General features: G+C 50.2%; 1 long non-coding RNA gene across 1 annotated transcript; it reads right to left on the bottom strand.

Moving 5' to 3' along the window:
* Nucleotides 1-758: 758 nt before the first annotated feature.
* On the bottom strand, nucleotides 759-7407 carry LOC106029472 (uncharacterized). The gene is made up of 3 exons (XR_010827249.1): nucleotides 6284-7407; nucleotides 941-1167; nucleotides 759-860 (listed from the first exon to the last, which is right to left on the bottom strand). It is a non-coding gene; the product is annotated as an uncharacterized lncRNA (long non-coding RNA).
* Between the last annotated feature and the right edge of the window lie 7044 nt (nucleotides 7408-14451).

Here is a 14451-nt window from a genome sequence, read left to right as displayed (position 1 = left end):
CCTGATGCCGTGGGAGCCCTGGACCATTTTCCTCTAATGATCAATAAAGCCCTCCAGCAAAACTCTGCTCTGTGTGTCTTGTGTGTGTGTGTGGTCCAGGTCCACCTTCATCTGCTAGCACCCAGACACCTGGGTCTTCTCTGGCAGCACCAGTGCTAAGCTTGAGGGAAGGACTGGAGGCCTGGTAGCCTGGGACCTCTCCCCAGTGGAGGATTTCCTTGAGCATCCACCTGGAAGAGATAGAGATGAGGAGCAGCTGGTGCCAGACCTTGGTGCACCTCTGTTTGGGAGGGACCGATGGAAGCAGGCTGCTGCAGAGGCCTGTGGAGCACTGTGTGAAAACCAGCCCCCATTTGGAGAGGGGGCAGGAGAGGAGTGCGGACAGACAGCCCGTATCCCTAGGTCCTCTTCCCCACTCTGTGATGGGCACTGCTTTCTTCCGCAGGGGCCCAGCACTCCTGGCTTCACAGGTGTTTTTGCAGCCCCGCACTGAGTACCCTCATCGCACAGGCTGTTGTATGGAGTGGTGGCCGTTTAGCACTGGTAGGTAACTAAGCACCACCATGCTTCTCTCTCACTCTGCTCCTCAGGACAGACAGAGAAAATACAGTAAAAAAGAAACAGAACAACAACAACAGAAAACAAACCTAACCAACCAACCACCACCAACAACAAAGCTAATAACAACGGCATCAAAAAACAACACCTCATGAGTTAAGAAAAGGACAGGGAGATCGCCAACTCACCTGCTTCCCATCCTCCAGTGCAGTGTGCCTCTCAAGGGATGCAGGCTTTCATGAACCGACCCTAGGTGGACCTCCCACAGACTGCTGTTCTTCAAGAACTGCTCCAATATGTGTCTGTAATACAGGGTGAAGTCCTTCAGGAGCAGGTGGCTCCAGCACGCCTCCTCCACGTGTGGCAGCTCCCACCAGATCACCTGCTCCACCACGGACTCCTCTTCGTGGAAGTCAGGTCCAGCCAGGGGCCTGCTCCTGTGTGGATAACCATGGGCTGCAGCCTCCTTCAGGCCAGATCCACCTGCTTCGGTATGAGCTCCTCCAGGGGCTGCAGAGTGGAGATGTACCCCAACACGGTACCCAGTGGTCTGCAGGGGCACTGCCTGCTTCACCCTGGTCCTCTCCATGGGTGTAAGAGACTGAAAAGCTACAAAAGAATGATGTCTCAAACACCTGGCAGAAAACGAGTGTTATCACACCAACGAGAGAAGATACGGTCAGAAAAGAGGATCCTGAAGAGGGGGGACAGCACTTTTCTGGGGCCTACTTCCTTACCTAAGGGCAAATAAAATTGACTTCAGGGCCTTGGGACACCTGGTTAAAAGACTGTGGAGCACATACAGTGTTCTCCTCTATCCCTCCGTCTGTACGCAATAACAGGAAGAGCCAGCAAAACAATAGCTGGCTCAGAGCCTGGTGTCAGTGGCAGAACTTTGGTTTTTTTTGATCACAGGTCATTTTACAAGACACCAGGCCTGCTGGCAATGGAGGGGTTCACTTGTCTCTAAGGGGGGTCTTTGGTTTCTTTCAAGAGTTGGCAGGACGCAGTGACAGGGCTTTAAACTAGATTTGAAGGGGGAAAGGAGTAAAACCAGACTTGACAGAGACAAGGCTGGGGGTGGTATGACAATGGTTATGGGACGGTGGGCTAACAAGGTCCATTGGTCTGCCATCCCGGTTGAGGTAGGGGATGCAGAACCATGCAGCAGCAAAGGCCCAAGGGACATTGACAGGTTAGAAATCACAGAAGTGGCCAGGAACGGTCATGCAGGACTTAGAGCTTCTCCCTAATTCCCTAAAAAGGTGTGTGTGGGGGGGGGGGGGGTCGCTAGCCCAACTGAAGTGCATTTACACTAATGTGCAGTCAGGCCTGTAGTGCATCTCCGCTATCGTCCAGACAGGCCTGAAGTGCATCTACACTAACGGCCAGTCAGTCTTATCTCTGTGCCTGGCAAGATCACAGAGCAGATCCTCCTGGAAACTATGCTGAGGCAGGTGGAAAATAAGGAGGTGACTGGCAACAGCCAACATGGCTTCACGAAGGGCAGATTGTGCCTGGTGGCCTTCTACGAGGGAGTTACAGCACTGGTGGATAGGGGAAGAGCAACTGACGTCCTCTGTCTGCACTTGTTCAAAGCATTTGACCCTGTCCCCCATGATATCCTAGTCTCTAAACTGGAGAGACGTGGATATGGCGGATGGACCACTCAGAGGATAAATAATTGGCTGGATGGTCACACTCAAAGAGTTGGGGTCAATGGTTCAACCTCCAAGTGGAGATCAGGAACGACTGCTGCTCCTCAGGGGTAGGTACTGGGACCGGTGCTCTCTAACATCTTTGTTGGTGACACGGACAGTGGGATCAAGTGCACCCTCAGCACGTTTGCCGATGACACCAAGCTGTGTGCTGTGGTTGACACTCCAGAGGGTAGGGATGCCATCCAAAGGGACCTTGAAAGGCTTCAGAGGTGGGCCTGTGCAAACCTCATGAAGTTCAACAAGGCCCGGTGCAAGGTGCTGCACTTGGGCTGGGGCAATCGTAAGCACAAATACAGGCTGAGTGGAGAATGGATTGAGAACTGCCCTGAGGAGAAGGACAGTTCAGAACGGGTGTTGCTGGATGAGAAGCTCAACATGAGCTGGCAACGTGCACCTACAGCCCCAGAAAGCAAACGGTATCTTGGGCTGCATCGAAAGCAGCATAGCCAGCAGGTCAAGGGAGGCGATTCTCCCCTTCTGCTCTGCTCTAAAGAGACCCCAGCTGGAGTGCCGCCTTCAGCCCTGGGGACCCCTGCGCAAGAAGGACACAGAAGTATTAGAACGAGTGCAGAAGAGGGCCACGAAGCTGATCAAAGGGCTGGAGCACCTCTCCTATGAAGACAGGCTGAAGGAGTTGGGGTTGTCCAGAGTGGAGAAGAGAAGGCTCTGGGGAGACCTTATAACATCTTTCCAATAGCTAAAGGGGGCCTACAGGAAAGCTAGGGAGGGACACTTTGTCAGGAAGTGTAGTGATAGGATAAGGGGGAATGGTTCTAAACTAAAAAAAAGGGTGGATTTAGATTAGACATTAGGAAGAAGTTCTTTACTCTGAGGATGGTGAGGCACTGGAGCAGGCTGCCCAGAGAAGTCGTGGATGCCCCATCCCTGGAAGTGTTCAAGGCCAGGTTGGATGGGGCTTTGGGCAACCTGGTCTAGTGGGAGGTGTCCCTGCCCATGGCAGGGGGGTTGGAAACAGATGATCTTTAAGGCCCCCACCAAGCCAAACCATTCTATGATTCTATGACTCTACGCCAATGCACACAGTATGGGCAACAAACAGGAGGAGCTGGAAGCCATTGTGCGGCAGGAAAACTATGACGTAGATGCCGTCAGAGAACCACAATGGGAAGGCTCGCATGACTGGAGTGTTGCAATGGATGGCTACGAACTCTTCAGAAGGGATAGGCTAGGAAGGAGAGGCAGTGGAGTAGCCCTGTATGGTAGGGAGTGTTTTGATTGTCTAGAGCATAACAATGGTGATGACAGGCTAAAGCGCTTATGGGTAAGAATCAGGGGGAAGGCCAGCAAGGCAGATATCATGGTGGGAGTCTGTTATACACTGCCCACCACGTTGACGAGGCAGACAAAATATTCTATAAGCAGCTGGGAGAAGTCTCTCAATCGCTAGCCCTTGCTCTTGTGGGGGACTTCAACTAACCAGATGTCTGCTTGAAATGCAATGCAGCAGAGAGGAAACAGCCTAGGAGGCTTCTGGAGAGTGTGGAAGATAACTTCCTGACACAGCTGGTGAGCAAGCCAAGTAGGCATGGTTCCCCACTGGACCTCTAGCTTGTGAACAGAGAAGGACTTGGGGGTGATGTGAAGGCTGGAGGCTGTCCTGGGCATGGTGATCACGAATTAATAGAGTTTTTGATTCTTGGAAAAGTGAGGACGGGCGGTAGCATAACTTTGGCAGACTTTGATGCGCTTGGGAGACTGGCTGGGGGAGTCCCTTCAGAGGCAGTCCTGAAGGGCAAGGGAGTCCAAGTTGTCAGGGCACTCTTCAAGAAGAAAGTCTTAAACGTGCAAGGAGCCGAAAGATGAACCGGTGTGGAAGAAGACTGGAGCGGCTGAACAGAGAGCTGTGCTAGAGCTCAGGAAGGAAAAGAGGGGTTTTGAGCTTTGGAAGAAAAGGCTGGCCACTCAGGAGAACTATAAAGATGTCATGAGGCTGTGCAGGCTGTGCAGGGAGAAAATTAGAAGGGCCAAAGCCCAAACTGAGCTGTTGGCCCAAACTGGCCATGTGGTCATAGCCACTCAGGCTATTGCTGTTAAAGATGATAAAAACTGTTTTTACATACATAAACAAGAAAAGGAGGACCAAGGAGAATCTCCATCCTTTATAGGATGCGGCAGGGAAACATAGTGACAAGAGATGAGGAAAATGCTGAGGTACTTAATGCCTTCTTTGCCTCAGTCTTTAGCAGCAAAACCAGTCATTCTCTGAGAACCCAGACCCCTGAGCTCGTAGATAGGGACAGGGAGCAGAATGACGCCCTCATAATCAACGAGGACGTGGTTAGCGACCTGCTAAAACACTTAGACACATGCAAGTCTGTGGAGGAGGACAGGATCCACCCGAGGGTACTGAGGGAGCTGGCGGAGGTGCCAGAGGTGGACGCTTTCCATCACTGATAAGCAGTCCTGGCTACCCGGGGAGGTCCAGGTTGACTGGTGGATTGCAAATGTGACGCTCACCTACAAGAAGGGCTGGAAGGAGGATCAAGGGAAATACAGGCCTGTCGGTCTGACCTTTGTGTCGGGGAAGCTCATGGAGCAGATTATCCTGAGTGCCGTCATGCGGCATTTAGAGGGCAACCTAGCAATCAGGCCCAGTCAGCACGGCTTTATGAAAGGCAAGTCCTGCTTGACAAAGCTGATCTCCTTCTACGGCAAGGTGTCACGCTCAGTGGACAAGGGAAAGGCCGTGGATATGGTCTACCTAGACTTCAGTAAGGCTTTTGACACCGTTTCCCCCAGCATTGTCCTGGAGACGTTCGCTGCTCAAGGCCTGGACAAGTGTCTGCTTCATTGGGTTAAAAGCTGGCTGGGTGGCCAGGCCCAAAGTCACTGATGAATGGAGTTAAATCCAGCTGGATGCCGGTCACTAGTAGCGTCCCCCAGGGCTCAGTACTGGGGCCAATTCTCTTCCATATCTTTCTCAATGGTCTGCGTGAGGGGATCAAGCACACTGTCAGTAAGTTTGCAGACAACACCAAGTTAGGCGCGAGTGTTGATCTGCTCGAGGGTAGGAGGGCTCTGCAGAGGGGTCTAGATAGGCTGGACTGATGGTCCGAGGCCAACTGTCTGAGGTTCAGCAAGGCTAAGTGCCGGGTCCTGCACTTGGGGCACGGCAACCCCATGCAGTGCTACAGGCAGGGGGAAGAGAGAGTCTGGAAAGCTGCCTGGCGGAAAGGGTCCTGGGGGGATTGGTCGACAGCTGCCTGAATATCGTGGGCTAACAAGGTCCATTGGTCTGCCATCCTGGTTGAGGTAGGGGATGGAGAGCCATGCAGCAGCAAAGGCACAAGGGACGTTGACAGGTTAGAAATCACAGAAGTGGCCAGGAACGGTCATGCAGGAATTAGGGCTTCTCCCTAATTCCCTAAAAAGGTGTGTGTGTGGGGGGGGGGGGGTCGCTAGCCCAACTGAAGTGCATTTACACTAATGTGCAGTCAGGCCTGTAGTGCATCTCTGCTATCGTCCAGACAGGCCTGAAGTGCATCTACACTAACGGCCAGTCAGTCTTATCTCTGTGCCTGGCAAGATCACAGAGCAGATCCTCCTGGAAACTATGCTGAGGCAGGTGGAAAATAAGGAGGTGACTGGCAATAGCCAACATGGCTTCACGAAGGGCAGATTGTGCCTGGTGGCCTTCTACGAGGGAGTTACAGAACCTGGATGGATAGGGGAGCAGCAACTGACATCTACTCCACAGACCATCTCACCTACCAGGTACCTCCCAGAAAGCAATCCCAGCCATGGTCACACCACCAGTTGGCACGCACTCTCTAAAGCACTTGCCAAAAAGTCTCTGGGAACCCAGACCGAGTGCCTCCCCAAAGATGCAGCGTTTCAGGTCTCTGTCTGCCAGGAGTGCATGAGCCTGTCGCTGCCAATGGAGGTTTACAGAGATACTGCCTGAGTGAGGTGCGAGTAGGTGGAATGTGGGTGGGACGTGGGGGAGGCCTTCTGCAACATGAGCTGGTTGGCAGGCAGAGTACCTGAGCGATTGTGCAGGGCATCCCCTGCACCCACTGCTCCTGGGGGGGCTGGGAAGAGGCCTCCTGAGCACAACAGCTCCTTGTAGCCCTGTGGATGCTGGCTGTGAGGTCACTTCTGTCCCAGCACCTGGCTGGCCAACAGCAGGGAGGCAGAGCCTCTGAGGTCATAAAAGCCATCAGAAAGCTGCCCCCAACAGGGTGACACATTTGGGGAGGCCAATGGAAGCTGGGAAAAGAGAGATGGGAGGTACGGGGGAGTGAAGAAGAGCTTGACCAACAGAAATAAAAGATTTTGAAGAGGTAGGAGGGGTTCAGGTATGAGGCAGCTGCAACACTGACTGTGAAACCATTCATAATACACCCTTACACCATCCCTAATCAATAACATCGAGCCCTACCTCTTTCCCTAAATGCTACCCCTCACCTTGACAGGAATCCACTGATCTAATCCTTAACCTCAGAGCATTTCTTGAAGCCCAAACCCATAACCTCTTAGTTTTACCCCATGGCTCACCCTTAATCCTAGCCTTTATTCCTAGCAATGAAAGGTCAGCCTTATCCCTAGCCCTCGCCCCAGCCCTACACAAAACCCCAACCCACAAAGCTAGTTCATACCCTAAATAGTGACCAGGCACTCTAAGCAGAACACCAAACCAGTCCCTAAACCTTTGCCTAGTCCCTAACCCCCAAAGGTGAGCTCTAATCACTAGACCCTAACCTGACTTGACAACAGGACAGTAGTGCCTCAGGACCTCATGGGCCAGCAGGAGCCACGTGGTGGTGAAGGTGGCTGTGAGGTCACTTCTGCCTAAATACATGATAGGCCACCTTCAGGCACATGGCTGGTGTATGTATATGTGATCTCAGCTGTGTGTAAGGAATTGATAGACCACCAATATCCATTTGGTTTGAATAGTGATAGCCACTCCTGCCCTTGTACCTTACACGACAGGCATAGCTTTCTCCTGTCCATCAGAGAAGCTGACAGGCCAACAATGCTTCTGGTGTTACAATCAGCTTGCTTTTATCTATTCAGCTGCTGGGCCACAAGGAGGGAGCCAGGTGGGTATGTTATTATGAAGTCAGTTGTGCCTCAGAAACTCATAATCTGGTACAGCTGTGAATGCGACTGTGAGTTCATTTCTGCCTCTGGAGTTGACAGATCATCAGCAGGAATGTGGCTGGGAAAGGGGCTATGAGACTACTTCTTTCTGAAGCAGCTGGTAGCTCATCCTCTGTGCTGTGAAATATTTATACAGGCTCTGTGGAGTAACTGCCTAAAGTGACTAGGAAAATTAAACTAATATTCATATTTTAAAGAAAATGTACAGCATTGAAGAGGCTTTCAGGGTAGGGCGTAGCTGCATTACTTGAGCGTTCCCTAGGCTTCCAACCTTAGATGCTATCGCACTGGGGGAACCTGGTGTGCTGGCTCTAAGGAACAGTATGAAGTGTAGAGTGGAGTGGAGACACCACGGCTAGGCTGAGACCGGGTGGGGACTCGATTGTTCTTGTGCACACCGAGACCGATAAGCTGCACTTTTGCTACCCTGAGCCAATGACCTGTCATGTTTTTGAAAAATGCTGTACTCCAGTGAACTTTTCACAGAATCACAGAATTGTCTAGGTTGGAAGAGACCTCCAAGATCACCTAGTCCAACCTCAGCCCTAACACTAACAAGTCCTACACTAAACCATATCACTAAGGGCTACATCTAAACGTCTTTTAAAGACCTCCAGGGATGGTGACTCAACCACCTCCCTGGGCAGTCCATTCCAGTGCCTAACAACCCTTTCAGTAAAGAAGTTCTTCCTAACATCCAACCTAAACCTCCCCTGGCGCAACTTTAGCCCATTCCCCCTCATCCTGTCACCAGGCACGTGGGAGAATAGACCAACCCCCACCTCTCTACAGCCTCCTTTAAGGTACCTATAGAGAGCGATGAGGTCTCCCCTGAGCCTCCTCTTCTCCAGGCTAAACAATCCCAGCTCCCTCAGCCGCTCCTCACAAGACTTGTTCTCCAGACCCCTCACCAGCTTCGTTGCCCTTCTCTGGACTCCCTCAAGCACCTCCATGTCCCTCTTGTAGCAAGGGGCCCAAAACTGAACACAGTACTCGAGGTGAGGCCTCACCAGAGCCGAGTACAGGGGGACAGTCACCTCAGACGTGCTGGCCACACTGCTTCTTATACAAGCCAGGATGCTGTTGGCCTTCTTGGCCACCTGAGCACACTGCTGGCTCATATTCAGCTGCCTATCAACCAGCACTCCCAGGTCCTTCTCTGCCAGGCAGCTTTCCAACCACTCATCTCCCAGCCTGTAGCGCTGCTTGGGGTTGTTGCGCCCCAGGTGCAGGACCCGGCACTTGGCCTTGTTGAACTTCATGCAGTTGACCTCAGCCCATCGGTCCAGCCTATCCAGATCCTCCTGCAGAGCCTTCCTTCCCTCGAGCAGATCGACACACGCACCTAACTTGGTGTTGTCTGCAAACTTACTGAGGGTGCACTCGATCCCCTCATCCAGGTCATCGATAAAGATATTAAAGAGGACCGGCCCCAGCACTGAGCCCTGGGGGACTCCACTAGTAACCGGCCTCCAACTGGATTTGGCTCCATTCACCACAACTCTGGGCCTGGCCATCCAGCCAGCTTTTAACCCAACAAAGCGTACGCCAGTCCAAGCCACGAGCAGCCAGTTTCTTGAGGAGAATGTTGTGGGAAACAGTGTCAAAAGCCTTACTGAAGTCAAGGTAGATCACATCCACAGCCTTCCCCTCATCCACCAAGTGCGTCACTTGGTCATAGAAGGAGATCAGGTTCGTCAAGCAGGACCTACCTTTCATAAACCCATGCTGACTGGGCCTGATCGCCTGCTTGCCCTGCAAGTGCCGCATGATGACATACGTAAGGGTGTGTTACACTGTTGGTGAGTCCGTGACTGCGATAGTTCAGTCTGACCAGACCCACATCAGTAAATATGTTATTGGTGAATCTGTGACCATGATAGTTCAGTACCCTGAATCCGACCGGACCCATAACGGTTAATTGGCTACACACCTTAACACGACAGGCTCACATCTACCTGGTCTCTAATGGGCCAGAGACAGAAACCTGGTTGGTACATTGATTGTGAGACACCCCACCTCCTCCACCCTCCCACCCAAGTACCTGGTAGGCCCATGCAGGAAAGAAGACTTGGACATGGGTTGTCTTGTCCATTCTGCCTGAGTACATGAGTGGACAGCAGTAGGCTTTGAAGATCATGGTGAGGTTACCTCTGTCTGGTCAGGTGACAGGACAATAAGAGTGGTGAGTTGGGACACTGGTTTGAAGGATGGTTTCCAAGATGAAGAAAAAAAATAAAAACCAAAATGAAATACGGTAAAGTTTAATAAACAATAAAATATACTCCACAACTCTATGCTAGGTCCAAGCTGTATCCAGTGAAGCTTCCACAAGAGGTAATCTTATAAGAAATGTTTTAAATAGGTAGATATGAAATGTTAAATATAAACACAGTTAACGAATTGGCTAAAGAGACAAATGGACTACATAAAGACAGGGCAATCTTTTAACTTCCTGAAGTTTAAAGTGGCAACTGGAGAGTTATCAGAATGAATAGAGAATAAGGGCAGGGGGAAAAATGAAGAACAATGGAAAGTGCTTATGTACACATTGGCTGCTGAAAAGATTACTTTAGAAATGGTCATTTTGTCTGGATAAGTGAAAATATATGAAAAATTAGAGAAATTAAATACATATTATGATAGGCAGAAAATAATGGTAAGGAAGTTACAGGAGGAGATCAAGATTTCTTGATACTCTTCCTGGAAATTCTCATTTTGGCATGATGGATAAACATTGTAATTTTATTAAGATGGTTCAATCATTTCAGCTAGTAAATAACTCTTTATATTTCTATAAAATGCTGAAAGATGTTCTTCAACTTTTCAGGCAGACCTCAGTAGCTCCATGCCACAGTTGTCTGCCATGGCCCTTCAGGAACTGTAGATGGAAACTGGGCAGAGGGTTGCAGGGCATCTACACTGGCACCAGGTGTTTGTTTGCCTGTAACTGAAGACATCTGTGTCCCTGTAGCAGCATCCCACCCCAGCTCTGGAAACCACTTTCCTACTTTCATTTTCAAACAAAAACATCACTGAGAATCCCCCTGGACACCAGTGTATTAAACAAAACCAAAACAACCATGTTGCCCCAAAAGTTGTTCGTGGAGAGATGCTGCTAGGAACTGGCTGCCAGTTGCACTTTGCACTATTGATGATATTATTTTGGCCTGATAGTCAAATGGATTTTCCACCTGCCTACGGCCCACTGATCTAGTGCAGACCCTTAGAACCAAGTGGCAAGACCTTGATCAGGTGATAGTTCAGAAGAGCACTCTCTTCTCCTTGTGCACAGAGCCACTCATTTCATCAAAGCAGGCAATCAGGCTGTTCAGGCATGGTTTCCATTTCCTCTTGGTGGTTCTTTCAAATCTTTCTTTCATAAGCTTGGGAAAAGTTCTTCAGGAGGCTTTGCTCCATCACCTTTCCAGGGACTGAGGGGAAGCTGTCCAGTCTCTAGATCCCCAGATCCTCCTTCTTGCCCTTCTTAAAAATGGGAACAATGTCTGCCTGCCAGGGTTAAACCACAACACCCAGTCATTAGAAACATGACAAATGAAAACATGACACCAACAAAACACAACACAAAATCCTCAGAAAGACCAGCCACATTGAACCAAAGCAAAACAAGAAGGATATGAATGCAAGGATTTGTAAAAGATAGAAAGTGAAATAGTGCAATTTCTTTGCTTTAAATTGTTTCTTTAAATTACTTGTACTTTCTTTTTTGTTTTTTAACATTTTCTGAAAATTTCTGTTATAGTCATGGGTGCACCAACAGAAAAAGTAATTTTAGTTTATCAAACAGATCCTGGTGCTCCCAAAAGAATCCTCCCTGCCTAGGACTGCCCATGTTACTCCTAACTCTTTTTTTGTTGTTGTAGGGTTTTTTTTGTTTGTTTTTACATGGCCAAACTTGTGCTACCGTCAGCATATCTCTTTTACGGTGAATTCTTAAAGAGATCCTGTTCTGGGTTAACACCAGACAGCAAAAAACACCATAACAGCTGATAAGTCACTGCCAGTGGGACAAGGGAGAGAATTGGAAAGGTACAATTGAAGAAACTCACAGAATCACAGAATGGTAGAGGTTTGACGGGACCTCTGGACAGCATATGGTCCAAGCCCCCTGCTCAAGCATAGATCCAGTTGCCCAGGATCATGTTCAGGCAGCGTTTGAATATCTCCAAGGACAGATATTCACAACATCTCTGGGCATCCTCTGCCAGTGCTTGGTCACCACCATAGTAAAAACGTGTTTTCTGATCATCAGTGGGAGCCTCCTCTATTTCAGTTTGTGCTCACTGCCTCTTCTCCTATCACTGATCACCAGTGATAAAAGCCTGTTTCCATCCTCTTTGCACCCTTCCATGAGGTATGTCACAGAATTATAGAATGGCAAGGGTTGGAAAGGACCTTAAAGATCATCTAGTTCCAAACCCCCTGCCATGGTCAGGGATGCAACACACTAGATCAGGTTGCTCAGGGCCTCATCCAACCAGGTCTTGAACATCTCCAGGTATGGAGCATCCACAGCTTTTCTGTGCAGCATGTGCCAGTGTCTCACCACCTTCTGAGTGAAAAATTTTCTCCTAACCTCTGATCTAAATCTCCCCTCTTTTAGTTTAAAACCATTCCGCTTGTCTCGTCACTATCTGGCCAGGCAAAAAGTTTCTCTCATCTTTTTTATAAGACCCTTTAAGTATTGAGAAGCTGCAATAAGGGCACCCCGAAGCCTTCTGTTCTGTAGACTGAACAGCTCCAGCTCCCTCAGCCTGTCTTCGCAGGAAAGGTGCTCCAGCCCTCTGATCAACTTTGTGGCCCATTCTAACAGATCCACATCCTTCTTGTGCTAGGGCCCTAGACCTGGATGCGGGTCTGGGGGAGAATAGACTTAGGTGAATTCAGACTTCAAGTGAATTCAGACTTCAGGTGAATTCAGGTCTGTTCTAGGGGAGAGCAGTCAGGTGCCAAACCTGCACTTCTTCCAGCATAGCCAGTCCCTGCCTCCCCTCCCTGCACACCCATTTTGCTTGTGACCAACAGGGCTGGAAGCAGCCTGAAGACCTGGGCCTGGGTCTAGTGCAGCCTTCTGCTCCATCTCTGCTGCTCCAGCAGCCAGAGACCTTCACAAAAGCCATCCCTTCTTCTGCGCTCCTGCAAGCTCACCGGGCAGCCCCAGCCCGGCCCTGGCACTTGTCTCCCACCCACAGCAAAGGGCTGCTGTTCCCCTGGGCCACCCAGCGCAAGCAGGATGATCTCCAGCCACAGCAGAGCCTCCTTGCAGCCGTGGGACCTCCCAGTCTCCACACAGGCCAGCACCTCCAGACCCACCAGGACAGCAACCCTGAGGCAGTGCAGAGCAGCGAGGGGACACAAAGGGGAGGAGTGGGGCAAGGCTGGCTTCAGCCCGCTTGGGCACCATGGACAGTGTGGCGCAGTGAGGGAGCTGCAGGTGGAGGTGCCTGTGCTGGTACAGTGTTTGTGACAGAAGGCATTTGTGTCCCTGTAACAGCATCCCAGCCCGACTCTGAAAATCTTCTTCCTTTCCAAAGACAGCACACAAATTTCCCCCAAATACTTATAGAATAAAAGAAAAGACTTACACAATAAAAGAGTTAACCTTGGTTGAGGTTCATCGGGTGAGGGACTGCTTGAGCAAACAGGATAGACTTAAGTCCATGATGGGCTCTGGTGGGACCCACAAGTGCTGAGGGCAGCCGGCAGGTTGGGGTGCAGAAGCACATTCCTAGAGAGACACATCAGGGTTATTGGGGAGGCACCCAAGGGCCCACACAATGGACAGTGGCATATGCTAACAACTAGGTTGAGGCGTATCAGGGAGTCTGAGGAGGAGATTGACTGGTGGAATTGTACTCTACCATCCTTGGGACAAAGGCATCGACCAGTCGTAACATATGATTCTAAAGATTCCCTACCCTCTCACTACTGGGCATAAGGGGTTGACTGCGGAATAAGGGGGAACGGAAGAAATTTTCTCGTCAGGGCAGCAAGCAAATCCCCTCCCTCCCTACCTCGCCTGCCCAGGTGCCCTTATACAATAGGTATGAAGACTGGGAACTTGAAGGTCACACAGATTATCAAGGGATGTCTCTAGATCAGCTAACCTGGTCCTTATGGGTGACTTCAACTTCACAGACATTAACTGGGAATACCAACTGTCCATACAAACAGGTCCAGGAAATCCCTAACACACACTGAAGATAACTTCTTGGCACAGGTGCTACGGGGAAAGGTGCCTCCTCGATTTGTTGTTTGTAAACAGAGAGGGTCTCTTGTGTAAAGTGGCGATTGGTGGCTGTCTTGGCCAAAGTGACCATGAAGTAGTTGAGTTTAAAATCTTTGGCAATAGGAGAAAAACTCCCCTCAAAACTTCATCCTTGGATATGAGGAGAACAGACGTCAGGCTATTAACCACTTCATAAGGTCCCCTGGGAACCTCTTTCTGAAGGTGTCAGGGTCCATCAGTGCTGGTTACTTTTTAAGAGCCGTCGCTTGAGAGCACAGGAGCAGGTGATTCCAAAGCGTTGGGTGTTAAACAAGCGGGGCAGAATGCTGGCTTGGCTGAGCAGGGATCTTCTTCTATAGCTTAGGCGGGAAAGGAAAGTCTATGGACACTGGAAGCAAGTTCAGGTGACAAGGGAGGACTACAGAAATGCTGTGTGCCATGGGAAGGAGAAAAGCTGTGCGGCCAAAACTCACTTAGAGTTGAAGCTGGCCAGTACTGTGGGGGGCAACAAAAAGGGCTTTTTAAAGTATGTCAACACCAAAAGGAGGACTAGAGGTAACACTGGTCTATTACTCGATGAGATGAGGCACCTCACAAATAGGGTCACAGACAAGGCAGACATTTAATGTCTTCTTTGCCTCTGTTTTCAACACCGAATACGGGCCTTGGGACACCTGGGGCCCTGTGTTGAAGGACCGTGATGGTGGGAGCAAGAAACTCCCAGCCAACCCTCAACTTGTGAGGGATTTGTTGCTCCAGCTGGATGCACAAAAGTCTATGGGGCCTGAGGGGATT

Source organism: Anser cygnoides, chromosome 38 (assembly GCF_040182565.1).
Source record: "Anser cygnoides isolate HZ-2024a breed goose chromosome 38, Taihu_goose_T2T_genome, whole genome shotgun sequence".
NCBI classification, from domain to species: Eukaryota; Metazoa; Chordata; class Aves; order Anseriformes; family Anatidae; genus Anser; species Anser cygnoides.
Note: the sequence above shows the minus strand (reverse complement) of the source record. Positions and strands in the feature narration are given on the sequence as shown.